Source organism: Triturus cristatus, chromosome 8 (assembly GCF_964204655.1).
Source record: "Triturus cristatus chromosome 8, aTriCri1.1, whole genome shotgun sequence".
NCBI classification, from domain to species: Eukaryota; Metazoa; Chordata; class Amphibia; order Caudata; family Salamandridae; genus Triturus; species Triturus cristatus.
In genome coordinates this window covers 70,409,164-70,424,281 of record NC_140591.1, presented here as the reverse complement: position 1 = coordinate 70,424,281, position 15,118 = coordinate 70,409,164, and positions in this window count along the sequence as shown.

Genomic DNA, 15,118 nt, shown 5'->3' with positions numbered 1-15,118 from the left:
AGTTCTAGACACTGTCTCGACTCCAGTCGTGGTTGTTATATCACTATTTTAGTAAATGGTTTGGTCTCTCCCTGGAGCCCACTGAGTATTGTGCTACTTACAACTGTTTCTTTGCTAAAGTATTGTGTTCTTTGTGTTGTATCCCCATGTAGAGGATACTAGAGAGTGTTATATAAATAAATACATATTTGTATAACTACTGTGTGGTTCTCCTTTCATTTAGTTATTACTAAAGGTGATATTCTGGTAAAAGAAGCTGCTTTACATTCCTTCATGGTTAAGCCTGAAGTCTGCTCTCCACAGCTACCACTAGGATAGCTTTCCGAAGGTTATCTTTACCTCATACATCATAAGGGTCGTTTGGACTGGTGCAAGGTGCCCACTTTAATTAGTTGACAGTGATGGAGCAGGTGAAACAAATTTTGTATACCTCCTCTATTTTGCATGAAATTAATTACGTAATCGTTATAAAAATTAACTCATACTAATTAGTTTGAAGTGAGACATTACTAACCAACATTCACACCTTGATAAACACAAGATACACGTGGGACTAAAATGTAAATTGCATGGCAGAACAACTAATTAATTAACCGTGGTACGCAAACTAACTTTAGATTGTGGTGAAATAGAAAATTGTATGATTTATGTTGCTTTTGTGATGGTTTGTGCTTTCAGTACTGCAGAATGGTGAGTATTATTGCTTTAAATGTGCTACAAGCTAGGAAAATACTAATATATATTGGGATTAGAGTGAGATTAAACATTAAAATCTTCATTTCTATATTTTAATTACTGTTATGTCTGTTTTTGCTTAAGTTGGCATTCGGGCCTGCTAGGCCACAGTACTTAAGATGGAGGTCCTATGAAGCCGCCGTCATGTGAGCGCGATGACTTCTGCGCAGAATCGGATGGCTCTGGAGATCTCCAAGTGGCCCCAGCTCTGCGACACCGTGTTCCTTGTCAAGGATAGGAGCATGGAGGGTTGCCAAGTGATGGACGGCGTGAACCACCAAAGGGACAATGAAGGACCTGTATAAGGATGCTTGTTTGGTATTCAAACATTACTTTCGGAACTTTCGCCTGTGAACCGAATGGATAATATACATTTTGCGCTTTGCTATGCCAAGTCTCATGGAAAACCAGTTGGTCCTGGGAAACTTTTGAGAAATTACAAGTTGACCCCGGACTGTCCAATCAGAACATTTCTCTACCCCTAAAATGTTGCATGTTAAACTGAAGTAAGAGGGAAAGAGGGTATAAAATACCCTCATCCGCCAAAGGGGGGTGGTTCTTTTAGCTGATCATTCATGGCGTTGGGTCTGCATTAAGCTGGTGAAGATTTCCATGGTTCACCTTGGGTTTCTTTGATTTTCGGGAAGTTATTTCATCTGATGGTTTGATTATTGCTGTGGGTCGGACAGTTTATTCTGGAGATTGTACCAGAGAATGCAGATTATTCTATAGGTGCTCAGAGGGTCGACGACGTTTGATATTTGGTAACTATTAAATGCATTTCTAAATCTATGCTCATTTACCAAACGTTCGATTTCTCTTTGAAATAAACTGAATTTATATCATGACCTGTAGTGTCTAAATGCTAATGCAGAGAAAATTATTATTAGACAAACTAAAATTTAATTAATAAGAAATGTGTTTGTGATTCTTTAATCGAGTACAGAAAATAATCAAATGTTTCCTAGGCTTTAATTGTGTTTTATCTGGTTCTAATTCACCATCAACCAGTCCAACTAATTGGTCCATCGACAAAGTGGTGGAGTGCCTTGATGTTAAAGTCAGGATTCTTTAGGTGTACATGTATATAATGTATATAATGTAAAGAAATGTAATCCTGATAGGTAATAAGGTACCCACATGGCATTTTCTCCTTTGTACAGATTCAAATTAGATAAGTGCGTGTTGGTGTTATGGGCCCCACCAGTGAATGAGTGTATGAATGAATTGTTGAGATGACGAATCTGTGGCATACGGAGAATATGTAAATTTGCCATTTGCGCTGGAGCAACAGCATATACCAGGCCAACGTCTCACAGTTAGGTACCAGCAAACTTTGCCCTCATAGCCCAAACCGATGCAACAGATTCCACACAGTCCCGCATCCCAGACATTCATTCCTTGAACTCAGTCTGAGTTGCTTTTGGACCGTGCTGCTCCTCAGGATGCGATTGAAAACCAGCTTCTATTTCCCTTAGATGTTGCCTCACATACCCTTCAGGGTACCGCCCTGGAGGCTGCTTCATCTGTTGCAGCTCACTGAAACCTTTGGCTAGGTACTTGGAATCCAAGCAAGTCTTCTATCTCTTCCTTTCTTGGGACAACATCTTTTTGGGCCATGCCTGGATGGATGGGTGAAGTATGCAGCTGAAGATAGGAACCTGGTCATTCCTTTCCATTCAAGGCCCAAGGCTAATTCCTGCCAATATTCTTTCTCTGAGAACCCCCTTTAAAGTCCTGAGTTGTCCAGGGACCTGTCTGTCTGGGTGGATGCAGGGGTAGCCCTGCTGTCTCTCATCCGAGACCTTGCGGTTTCCTCCCTTAAGAACCTCTGTGCCCTGACGATGGGTGGACGCTCCTCTTGCAGCCTCTTGATATCAACTGGGAGGACGTTTGAGGCTTTTTTTTTCAATCTCTGGATCTAGGATGTGACAAATCATGGGTCTTGGACATTATAAAAAGAAGAAATGGCAGAGTTTTTTCTCACAATGCCTCCTCTTCATTTCTGACTCCCTCGAAGCCTCAGTATCCACCGTAGCAAGTGGCTTTGTACCAGGAGGCGCTTTACATGCTACCGAAGGAAGCCATCTCAACTGTTCCTGCCTCGGAGCAGGGTCTGTTTGTGTATACCATTCTCTTCCTGCTCCCTAAACCAGAACGCTTTTATCACAACATGTACCAAAGGATGAGAATCTCTTTCTGAGGAAAGCTCATCTTCGAATGAAAACTTTATAGGACTTCATTCCAGCTGTCTTCCCGGGAGACTTTATGTCCTCCATCGATCCGCATGCCCCTCCTGGAAGGACAACATTGTTTTCTTTGTTTTTCTATCAGAGAAGGACCATTTCAGTTTTGTGTACTCCTATTTAGAGGTGGGCAAATCTCGCGAAATTTGACTCCATGGAATTCTGCGGAATTAGAAAAAAACCTCAGCGAGATTATGCAGAGTTCCGCCAATGGTCAGAAATAGGCATGTTGCTCTCTGCTCATGCTGTGATTTAGCACCGGGAGTACGTTCTGCTCTAAAAAATGTGCGCAAACTGAACCTCGTGGTGCGTTAGAGGACACAGCTACTCCAGTTGATTTTGCTGCCGCTCAAGTAGATTTTCTACTGGTGCAGCAGCCTTCTGACTGCAAATGGTCATGACCACCAGCGACCACCCGCATTGTAAAAATCTCGCCATATGTCGTCCTAGCAACAGCAAATCGTGCTAGGGGATGCCAAATATTGCTCTCCAACTCATTGTTTTGGTGCACATATGAAATAAAATTCAGGCACGCAGCGATGGGTTGAATTTGGCCGGAAGGGACAATCTTGCTCAGGTTTCTATTATCATAGTGCCTGTCTCTATCCTTAGGGATATTGCTGCCACCAGTGGGTTCTGAACCACTTAACTTTTGCTCTCTAGCCAGAGCAAGCTTTTCCTTGGCAAGGGCAAGTTCTTCCCTCTGATTCCTCAGATTAGCTTCCCTCATTCTGGCTTCATGCTCCTTTATCTCGGGGGAAGTCATTCCCCTGTGAGAAGAAGCATTAGAGATGCTAGAGACATGGGAGTGGATGGATTCCCTTGAAGGAGATCTGTCTCTCCTGCTTCTCTGGTTAAGCCCACTTGGGGGTCTGTATGGGGGGACCCCATGCAAACTCCCATGTAAGCTTAGGTTAGCCTGGCTATGTCTTCCTACTTGGCCCTGGCTGTCTACCTCTTCATCTGAAGTCCCATCTGACTCATCTGTGGTGGGTAGACCCTCCTTTGTACCTAGGGTACTAGTCTGGGAGGCCCTAAGAGTATCATATTCCTCTAGGAGTTGCACTAGCTGAAGGAAGGTAGGGTAGGGTTTGCACCCTGTTTTAACTTTCTGGAGGTACACAGTTGTCTCATCTCCTGAAAAGTTAGGGTATCATATCTAGAGGGGGTCTTTTTCAGACCTGCCCCTCCTGAGAGAGCATCTACTTGATCTCCTCCCAGAGACATGATCTAGTGAGGGTGTGGTGTGTGCACCTACCTACACTAGTTGTTTCTCAGAGAAGGAGAGCCACAAGATAGCTGCCCACTGACTTTGGGGTACCTGCTGTACTTTGCAAGCTCTCTCCAAAGCAGTTATCCATTTGTGGATGTCATCCCCACACTAACGCAGAGTCGCCAAAATTCCTCCAATTCTGCCAGCAGATTGGAATGTGTTGCCCACCCCTACTCCCATTCGGACTCAAGTCAGCCCCTTGAATTTTTACCTAAAGTTCTGGCACCCTCACCTAGCTTCACCCAGACCTAGACAACTGCCCCATTAATATCCCTTCTTTCCACTAAGCATCTCTACACATGCAATGTGTTTTTTCTCTTCACCAGGACCACGGATAGCTGCTGCATATGGGAATTCTCCTCTTCAGCCAACGCAAAAAACTAGGGATTGGAGGATGTCTTTTTGATTCATCCATTGGAATGTTTTTCCTACTTCGTCTCCAGATTCAGAAGCTTCAGTCTGTCCTCCGTACTCCCTCAGAAGGTCAAACAGCCATGGACCGCCTTTAGGTCCAGGTGCAGGGCCACCCGGCGGCATCAGTGCCTGGTGGTTGGGTGGCACGGTTCTACATGAAGGCTCTGGTTCAGTATATTTGTAGACCCCATGCTGGTGAGTGCTAATAAGGGTGAAACCGGTCCTGGCTTGCTTGGGTTCCAATTCAGGGAGGACCTGGCAGTTTGGTCTGGACTGTTTCCATGAGGAGCAGGGTCAAGACTGATTTGCATATGGCTGGGTCCAAACTGAGAAGGCCTGGTGAGCAAAAGAACAATGGGTTGGAGGACCACCCTGAGTGATTGCCAGTGGTTAGACATCACATGCAGACTTCCATCACATATTGTGTGTTTCAGTATACTCTTCTTCATTGGAAGGGTCCTTAATGACTATAGAAACTCAGATTACATTCTCCGCGTCCATGCTTCTCTGCCAACGTTGGTGGTTGATGTCAATGACCCCGTCCACAGAGATAGACCTGTCTCTTTCTGCACCGCTGATGATCATCACAACTGTTGCCGAACTGATGCCTTAGCGAAGCAACTCAGCATTCATTCTCACGTCAGGGGCTTTGGATTAAGACACAAGCCATTCAGTCATCAGACTGGAGGGAACTTTCTACCATTCTCAAAGCCCTGTTGCACCGTGGCCATTCCCTGACTGGCTGGACGGACAACCAGGCGGCCAGATGTTGGGTGAACTGCCAAAGGGGTGTTGATTTTCAATCCCTGGGAGGAGTAACTCAAAGGGTTCTGTTCATGGGGGGATTGTCATCTGCTATGACTAATTGCCATCTTTATTGAGTACTGTACACTCTGTGGATGTTGGGATGGGTGATGTTTTGTCACTTTTCATGCTAGTCATCGGGGTAAAAAGTCATCTTTCTTTACTCTTAGTCGGTGGGTTCGCGCCACCCTTTGAATGGCACGTGATTTGGCTGAAGTTGCTCTACAGACTCATATTCTGGCACTTCCCACATGAAGCACTTCAGCCTCTTGGGCGTTTGATCAGGGAATTTCCTCACTTGATGATTGTCGAGCTGTGACTTGGGCATCTCCAGACACTTTTGTCCGGCACTATAGTCTTCAGCCTTGAGGTGACGATTTCTGAGGTATATCAATGCTTCCTTACATACGGCTTTGTATAGCCTCATTGTTCAAGGCGGGATGAGGAAAGTGGTAATGCTCAGATTATTTACCTGTAAACGTCCTTACACTGAATACGTCTCTTCCACGTCCTAGGGTTATTTGGCACCTTCCCTTCTGGGTAGTGGAGAACTTTGGCCATCTGGCACATCGCAGGAGGAGAGAGAGGAGCTAAAAAAAGGCAGTTTTAAGGCCTCAAGTGAACCTGTCTCAGGAGAAGGATTCACAGTATTGTTTAGGAATGGGACCAGGAAGAGTAGGACTCAGTGTAATGAAGATAACGGGTAAATAATTGGAGGATCCAGTGGAAAGAAGATTACTAGTAGATAATCTGAGCACTCAGTGTATTGAAGATTACGGGAAACTAATCTGAGCACTCAGTGTAAAGAAGATTAGTGGTAAATTTTCTGAGCACTCAGTGTAATTAAGATTACCAGTAAATTATCTGAGCACTCAGTGTGTTGAAGATTACAGGTAAATTATCTCAGCACTCAGTGTAATTAAGATTACCGGAAAATGATATGAGCACTCAGTGTAATTAAGATTACCGGTAAATTATCTGAGCACTCAGTGTGTTGAAGATTACTGGTAAATTATCTGAGCACTCAGTGTGTTGAAGATACTGGTAAATTATCTGAGCACTTAGTCTGTTGAAGATTACTGGTAAATTATCGGCGCACTCAGTGTAATTAAGATTACCGGTAAACTATCGGAGCACTCAGTGTGTTGAAGATTACTGGTAAATTTTCTGAGCACTCAGTGTAATTAAGATTACCAGTAAATTATCTGAGCACTCAGTGTGTTAAAGATTACAGGTAAATTATCTCAGCACTCAGTGTAATTAAGATTACCAGAAAATTATATGAGCACTCAGTGTAATTAAGATTACCGGTAAATTTTCTGAGCACTCAGTGTGTTGAAGATTACTGGTAAATTATCTGAGCACTCAGTGTGTTGAAGATTACTGGTAAATTATCTGAGCACTCAGTCTGTTAAAGATTACTGGTAAATTATCTGAGCACTCAGTCTGTTGAAGATTACTGGTAAATTATCTGAGCACTCAGTGTAATTAAAATTACCGGTAAATTATCGGCGCACTCAGTGTAATTAAGATTACCGGTAAACTATCGGAGCACTCAGTGTGTTGAAGATTACTGGTAAATTATCTGAGCACTCAGTCTGTTGAAGATTACTGGTAAATTTTCTGAGCACTCAGTCTGTTAAAGATTACTGGTAAATTATCTGAGCACTCAGTCTGTTGAAGATTACTGGTAAATTATCTGAGCACTCAGTGTAATTAAAATTACCGGTAAATTATCGGCGCACTCAGTGTAATTAAGATTAACCGGTAAACTATCGGAGCACTCAGTGTGTTGAAGATTACTGGTAAATTATCTGAGCACTCAGTCTGTTGAAGATTACTGGTAAATTTTCTGAGCACTCAATGTAATTAAGATTACCCGTAAATTATCTGAGCACTCAGTGTGTTGAAGATTACTGGTACGTAATTTGAGCACTCAATGAAATGAAGATTACTGGTAAGTAACCAGGGCATTGTCAAGTGTATATAAGATAAGCAAGTGAATGCAACCATCCCATTCTGCTGTTATGTAAGAGAGTTTGAAAACACTTGCGTTTTGAAGGAGGATTTCACCTCACACCAGGACAGCACTACAGGGACCCTGCCTCCCCAGAAAGACAATCACCATCACTACACAGGCCACCTACCGGCCGCTGCCACACCGCTTTGTGAAGGTGAGGGGACGGACTCTAAAGGAGTAACTTAGGGCTGTTAGTAAGTGCTAAACCTGGTGCCAACACCACACACAGTTGTTTTAGAGCTTGCTCCCATTAGGAGGTGGCCACACATAAATAAACCTTGTTCCCGCTACCACTAGCTTGTAGGTGGTGGGAAATGTCAGTGCATAGCTTTGTGCAAAAAAATAATGGGGCAAAATGGGTGCAAAAACCATTCACCCTTTTACTTAGCGCCAAGGTCATAATCAGGTGCAAGATACAGCAGCTACCTCGCGCAAAGTTAATTTACACCATTGTTATTTTGCACCAGTTATTACTTCATACATCTAAATGACCATGTTAGTCAGCTACTAATGTCCTTTGTACCCGAATAGAAGAATCCTAGCGGGTTCCTAACAGAGGACGACTGCGAGTGGTATAGTGGCGGTAACCAATACTACGTACAACTGTCCATGTGGAAATTACGCCTAAGCGTAGTTCTGCTACGTGGAACTCTGCGAAGTGCAAAAAAAACACTGCCTCATTCTGCGTATTTCCGCAGTGACGGGGTGTGTTAAGTCAAGTGTGCTCGTGCTGATTTTTAGCGCAGGGAATTTGTCCCGCACTGTAAAAATCAGTGCCCATGGCACCATGCACAGCGCAAGAAGGTGCTGCTTCTTTCTGCTGCCAAGTAGATGTTCTACTAGAGTGCCAGCTTCCTCAACACAAGCGGTAGGTTTCTCACTGCAAGCGGTAGTGACCTGCTGTGACCACGCGGGTTAAGAAATCTCACCCAGGAGGTGGACTACCATGCAATTTTCCTTGCTTGTGCTCTCCAACTTGATGCTGGTGAGCTGCGCTCGAGGAAAAACTCTGCTCTGTGCTGCTATGCAGCATCTTTTTGAACTCTGCGCTGAGCGGGCAAAACTACGCAAACTCAGTGGGCAGAGCAGAATTTTACAACCAGGCCTAGTGGAAAAGTGTCCACATCTCAGCAAATGGGAATTCACAAAAGTCCAGTGTATTCTGGGAAACTGGCGACTGTCGCAGGTTTCCAGCTTTATTCCTGGAAGCCTTTGTGAATTCCACAAAGTCAAAAATCTGAATTCCAAAAACTCAGAAATCTGTACCCGTGGGTGTAAGATCTTGGGCCTGCCGGTGCATAATTCCAACTTTTTCTGTGGCTCATAGAGTTTATGCTAGGCCATAGATGGGCATTTCAGACTAAGCCTAACTTGTCAACAACTCTGTTAAATGCACAGCCATGATCAGTCCTTGTACGTCTGGCGCGTCACTTCACCCACCACCCTTTCACCAATCCATTCACAACCTCCCTGCCCATTAGCACCTTGTGCTGCTGCGTGCACAAGAGAGCAGGGAGAAAATAAAAAGAATAGCTGGCAAACTACACGCCCAAGCCATCACCCAGCTCATAGCTGACAGCTCTTGGATCTTGAGAGTTAGGGAGGGTCGATGAGAATGTGGAAAAATCTTAAAATGTTGGAAAAAATGCAGGAAAAGTGCAAATCTCTTCCCGGGGTTTCGAGCTAGCATGCCTGGCTTCCAGGGGTGGGCCATGAAAGGCAGATGAGAGTAATGGCAGAGGCATGCCCCCCCTTAAGACTGGAAGCCAGGGTGCAGGAGCCAGGGTGGGCCGCAGCTGCCACTGAGACACTCACCAGTCTGTGATTAATAGGCAGAGCAGGGCCAGCTGGAAGAAGAAACACAGAAAAAGTAAAGTCATGGAAAACAGACGTCACTGGCTGCCAGGGCTGGAGTGCAGTGCTTATATTTACTGTCCTCGTGTGCCATCTGCTTAAGGCCAGTTACCACCAGAGCTGCGGGCGGTGTCTGTAGAGTGGGACCCAAGAGCCAGGGCACAGCTTCTGGCCCTGATGGCATACACTGTGCACCAGCACGGTGCCCTCTTTCATCGACGTTTCTATGCACAGACACATGCAAAAATAGCATTTCCAATGTGCATTACAGCGGACCGAGAAGTGCCAAAATCCATAGCTGTGTGGGACACAGGGAAAGTGCGAGAACATCGCAGCTGGATTTACAAGATATGGGAAGTGCTGGGCATGGAAAAACTCTCAGAAGGACTGGCTAAAGGGACGAACAATTCAAGGAAGTAATGGCACCCTGCATAGCGTTTCTGGCACAGGAATGTAAAGAGCCATGATGTCCTAAATATCTTAAACTATTAAGGGTAGCACATTGAAGAGACTTGACTATCACAGCAAACCCGGCAGTAATTGAAGACTTGACTATCACAGCAAACCCGGCAGTAGTTGAAGACTTGACTATCACAGCAAACCCGGCAGTAGTTGAAGACTTGACTATCACAGCAAGCCAGACAGTAGTTGAAGACTTGACTATCACAGCAAACCCGGCAGTAGTTGAAGACTTGACTATCACAGCAAACCCGGCAGTAGTTGAAGACTTGACTATCACAGCAAGCCCGGCAGTAGTTGAAGACCTGACTATCACAGCAAACCCGGCAGTAGTTGAAGACTTGACTATCACAGCAAACCCGGCAGTAGTTGAAGACTTGACTATCACAGCAAACCCGGCAGTAGTTGAAGACTTGACTATCACAGCAAACCCGGCAGTAGTTGACCAACAGGACTAGTCGAGTGACGTGAGGATGTGATGGATGGGGACAGCATACAGGGACTGGGGGTTTGAGACACTAACTATGCACAGCATACCTCATATCCAATCTTTGAAAGGCAAGACGTGATGGGACGGGGGCCGAAAGGGAACTGGGTGCTGGGTAGTTTGTACAAGTTGCTTCCTCACCGGGCACTGGTGTTGCCTACACTAAATAAACAAGCATTTGCAATGCAATAGGTCTCGCATTACTGGTAGTTTGAGGTATTGGCATTGTAAATAATAATGCAATGCCAATAGCTCATACTTTTAGTCATGCGAGACCTAGTGCATTGCAAATGCTTGCAGAGTGAGCCAGGAACCAGCATTGGTTGTCTCAGTGCAATACGCAAGCTCTTCCTAGAGGTCCCTAGTGAGCAAGGCACCAGCACTGCATGTCTAGGTGCAGTACCTAGCCATGTTGCAGGGTTCAGTACCAGATGTGGCCAAATGGGGACCTCTTTGGTCACATATGGTACTGCACCCTGCAGAAGATATGGTAAATCCATCCTACCCTTAATGCATTCCATGCAATTCAAATAGCTATGTCCATATATACAATTAGTGGCTTTGAAATGTGACAAAAGAATTATAACATTAATTTTGGACTAGGTTGTTCTCTGTGTGGAGCTGATGGAAGGAAATTCATAGACGGTCGCATATAAATGTGAGATGTTCTAGAGAGTGAAGTAACCACTGCCAGCCTAGCTTAGGACCAGGTGTGTGTCCCGCCTGAAGCCTTTAAAGAAAATAGTGCCTTGAGACTGTAATTAAAACCTAGGGAGTAACAATACATGTTACTGGGGGTGTCCCCATGGGAGGTTGCAAGAAGAGACAAGGCGGTACTAAGGAAGGACTACTAAGCCTATTGACCAATGAAAAGCCAGCATTTACAAAGGACAGGGACAGGAGGCAATTAAAAATATGGGCGGAAAGTAGGTGAGCTTTATGCCCATATCCTGGGCATAAAGCTCACCTACGCCAACTTACTGTACGCTGGCATCCCTGCCTGTCATCTTCACCGTTTACAGCTGGTGCAGAATCAAGCCGCTCGCCTGATCTTTCACCAGCCTAAATTCCAGCATGTCACTCCCCTCCTTCACAGCCTTCATTGGCTTCCTATCTCCAAACGCTGCATTTTCAAAATGGCATGTTCTACCTATAAGGCCCTCTCACACGCAGCCCCGGCCTTTATTTCCTCAAGCCTGTTCCGTTACACTCCTTCTAGAACCCTCCGATCCTCTTCTCTCAACCTCCTTGAGATCCCCAAGTATAAAAGGAAAAAGCATGGTGGCCTATCCTTTTCTGTTTTGGCCCCCTCCACCTGGAACTCTCTGCCTTCTGCTCTTCGCATCTGCCCCAAGTATGACTGCTTCCGTAGACTCCTAAAAACCCTGCTCTTCCAATCTGCATACGGCTAATTATCTCATCCTGGCTCTCTGTCATTTGTCATTCAGCGCCAAGAAACCGATGGTGAAAGTGCGCGGTACAAATATTTTAACATAACATAACATAACATATCCTGAATACAGCATGTCTCGAAGAGACAGCGAGACAACGCAAACGCTGCCTAGGCGAGACCTAAAAAAGAAAAAGAAACCATAAGGAATTGGTTAGACATCTTTGTCAAACCTGGATGCTATTAAAATAAGCATTGGCATAGCCAAATAGGTCTCGCCTTTGGGACCTTGTAAATGTTTAGCCGGAGCTATTGTCTTTGCCAGTGTCTTTAAGCCATGGTGTAGAGCAGTGTGCCTGCTGTGCAGCATGTTGGAAAGATATAATAGAAAAGTGTTATAAGCATTTTTGTTACCTTATATATAACCAGGAAGGCATTATGTACAACTGGACCACCCTCTTAAACAAGCATTAGAAATGCAATAGGTTTTGCATTTGCTTGAGTTAGAGCTATTGGCGCTGTAAATGACAATTCTTTTACCTATGTGTTATGTATGTGGTGTGTAATGGGGGCAGATCAGCCATATGTTTTTAGGTCCATCTGCCCCCAAGCGGGGGCAGAAGCCACTAGACGCCAGGGATTGTTTTAGTGTCATTGGGGAGCAGCTCCTTGGGCAAGGGTCACTCCCTTTTATGGGGTGAATATTTTGGCCGTTTCTGCCCCCTTTTAGAGCAGATCGGCCTTATGTTTTTAGGCCCATCTGCCCCCAAAGGGGGCAGAACCCATTAGACATCAGGGATTGTTTTGGTGTTGTTTGGGGACGGCCTCTTAGGCAAGGGTAACTACCCTTTATGGGGTGGTTACTGTGGCTGTTCCTGCCCCCTTTGGGGGCAGATCGTCCATATGTTTTAAGGGCCATCTGTCCCCAAGGGGGGGCAGAAGCCACGACACCAGGGTTTTCTTAAATGTTGTTGGGGTATGACCCGTTGGGCAAGAGTCGCTTCCCTTTATGGGGTAATTATTGTGGTCATTTCTGCCCTCTTTGGGGGCAGATCAGCCATATGTTTTTAAGCCCATCTGTCCCCAAGGGGAGGCAGAACTCACTAGACACCAGGATTTTTTTAATGTTGGTGTTGGGAGTAGCCCCTTGGGTAAGGGTTGCTCCCCTTTAACGGTGGTGAATATTTTGGCTGTTGTGCCCCCCTGGGGGGCAGATCCGACTTCTGCTTTTAGGCCCACCCCCCCGCTTGGCGGGTGGATTGTGTGTGGACTGGTGCATTATACGCATATGTTATTGTAATTTTTTACTTCTCCTTTTTATTCTAGTGCAAAGCTTCTGACTCTTTTTTGCTGTTTCGGCGGTGTTTGATCTGCAGTTTTGCGTAGTTGCATTTATTGTGTTTACTCCAAATTAGTATTATTGTCATGCATGAATGAAATTTTTGTAAGTGCTGTCATAATAGCAGCATATTTATTTAGTGTTTTGAGCGGGAAATTCTTTGCGATGTGTTTTGCGTTGTCTGATGTGTCATTTTCTTTTCTTTTTCTTTTTTAGTGGGATATTGTTGGTCCTTGCTGTGTCTGTGCAGAGTACGTGGTGGTGAGTCTAGCTGCTTCTGGCAAGTGAGTGGTATAGTTTTAGAGTATATAGGTCTTTGTGATAAAGCCACATTTTGTTTATTACTTATTTTACAAAGTGTTTGTTGTTTTTGACTTGTTTGACAAGTTACCTTTATTAGTAAGGATTATGGCTAGCTGCAGAATTACTGCTCAGCAGGTGGTTGGTATGCTTTTTGAATCATCCTCTGATCATGATTATGAGACTGACAGCGTCTGAGGAAGAGTAGAAAGTGAAAGATTCAGGCGGTGAGTTTTCTGTCCACGAGGAATCATCTGATGATGAAGCCTCTCTCAGTGCAGATGAAGCTACTCTGAGTGCGATGAAGTGCCTGTTTTAGAGGAGGACGCTGATGTGTCGATGGTGCAGCAAGAGGCATCTGGATTGCAGCCTGGGGCTGCAAGGCTTCCCATTGGAAGTGCTGGGCTCTGGTTTGATCCAAACATGGTGCAGCTGATGTTGCCTGCCTTTAGTGGTGTTGCAGGGTATAGAGTGAATTGTGAAAATCCTTTGCCTATTCAGTTTTTTCAGTTGTTTATGGATGATGTATTTTTTGCTGAGATTGTTGAGCAGACTAATCTGTATGCTGAACAGTATTTGAGGGACAACAGTGTCAGACTTAGGCCCGCTCTAGAGCTACCCGGTGGCCTCCCACAAATCTGGATGAGATGAAGAAGTTTTTGGGTTTTACTTTTTTGATGGGATTGATAAGGAAGCCGTCCCTTGCTTCATACTGGTCTACCAATCCATTAATGACAACGGCCATTTCCTGCAATTGTGAGTCGTGATCGGTATTTACTTTTGCTTCGGATGCTGCATTTTGTTGATAATGCTTTGGTGTTACCAAGAGATCACCCAGATTGTGACCGTCTTTTTAAGATTCGGCCTGTTCTTGATCATTTTGTAGATTGATTTTCAGAGATCTATACTCTAGGGAAAGAAACAGCTGTTGATGAGTCTTTGGTCCTGTTCAAGGGCCGTTTGGTTTTTAGGTAGTACATTCCTAGCAAGAGGGCACATTTTGGAATTAAGATGTATATGTTGTCTGAGAGTAGGACAGGATATGTCTATAATTTCCGGGTTTACACTGGTAGGGATTCCACTATTGACCCCCATGGTTGTCCGTCCACTTTAGGAATTTAAGAGAAAATTGTGTGGGAATTTGCTAAAGGACTGTTTAACAAAGGTCACCATTTGTACCTAGATAACTTCTACACTGCTGTGCAATTGTTTAAGGAATTGTTCAAAGTGGACACTTGCATGTGGCACAAACCGCTTTATCTGTAAAGGTTACCCAAAAGACCTTGTATGCAAAAAGCTTCAGAGGGGACAGTACAGTGCCTTGCATAGTGATGACATGCTAGTTGTGAAAGTTGTGGACAGGAGGGATGTGTACATGCTGACCACCATCCATGATGACAGTACTTCACCTGTGACTGTTTGGGGTCAGGTTGCTGAAGTGCGCAAACCTGGGTGCATTGTAGACTACAATAAGCACATTGGTGGTGTCGATGGAGTAGATTAGAGGTTTCAACCTTACACGGCTGTTCGTAAGGCTTACATTTGGTATAAGAAGTTGACCATCCATCTTTCAATTTAGCAACTTTTAATGCTTTTGTTGTGTTCAAGGAGTGTTCTCAAGCGTCAAAGATGACTTTTGTTCAGTTTCAGTAGTCTGTGATAAGCAGCCTTGTTGTAGTGGAACAGGGAGGTGTTCCTAGAGTTGGAGTGGTGGAGGATGTGGCTAGATTGAAAGATCGCCTCTTTCCCGATTTAATTTCTCCCATGCACAAAAAACACAATCCCTGTAGAGTAGAG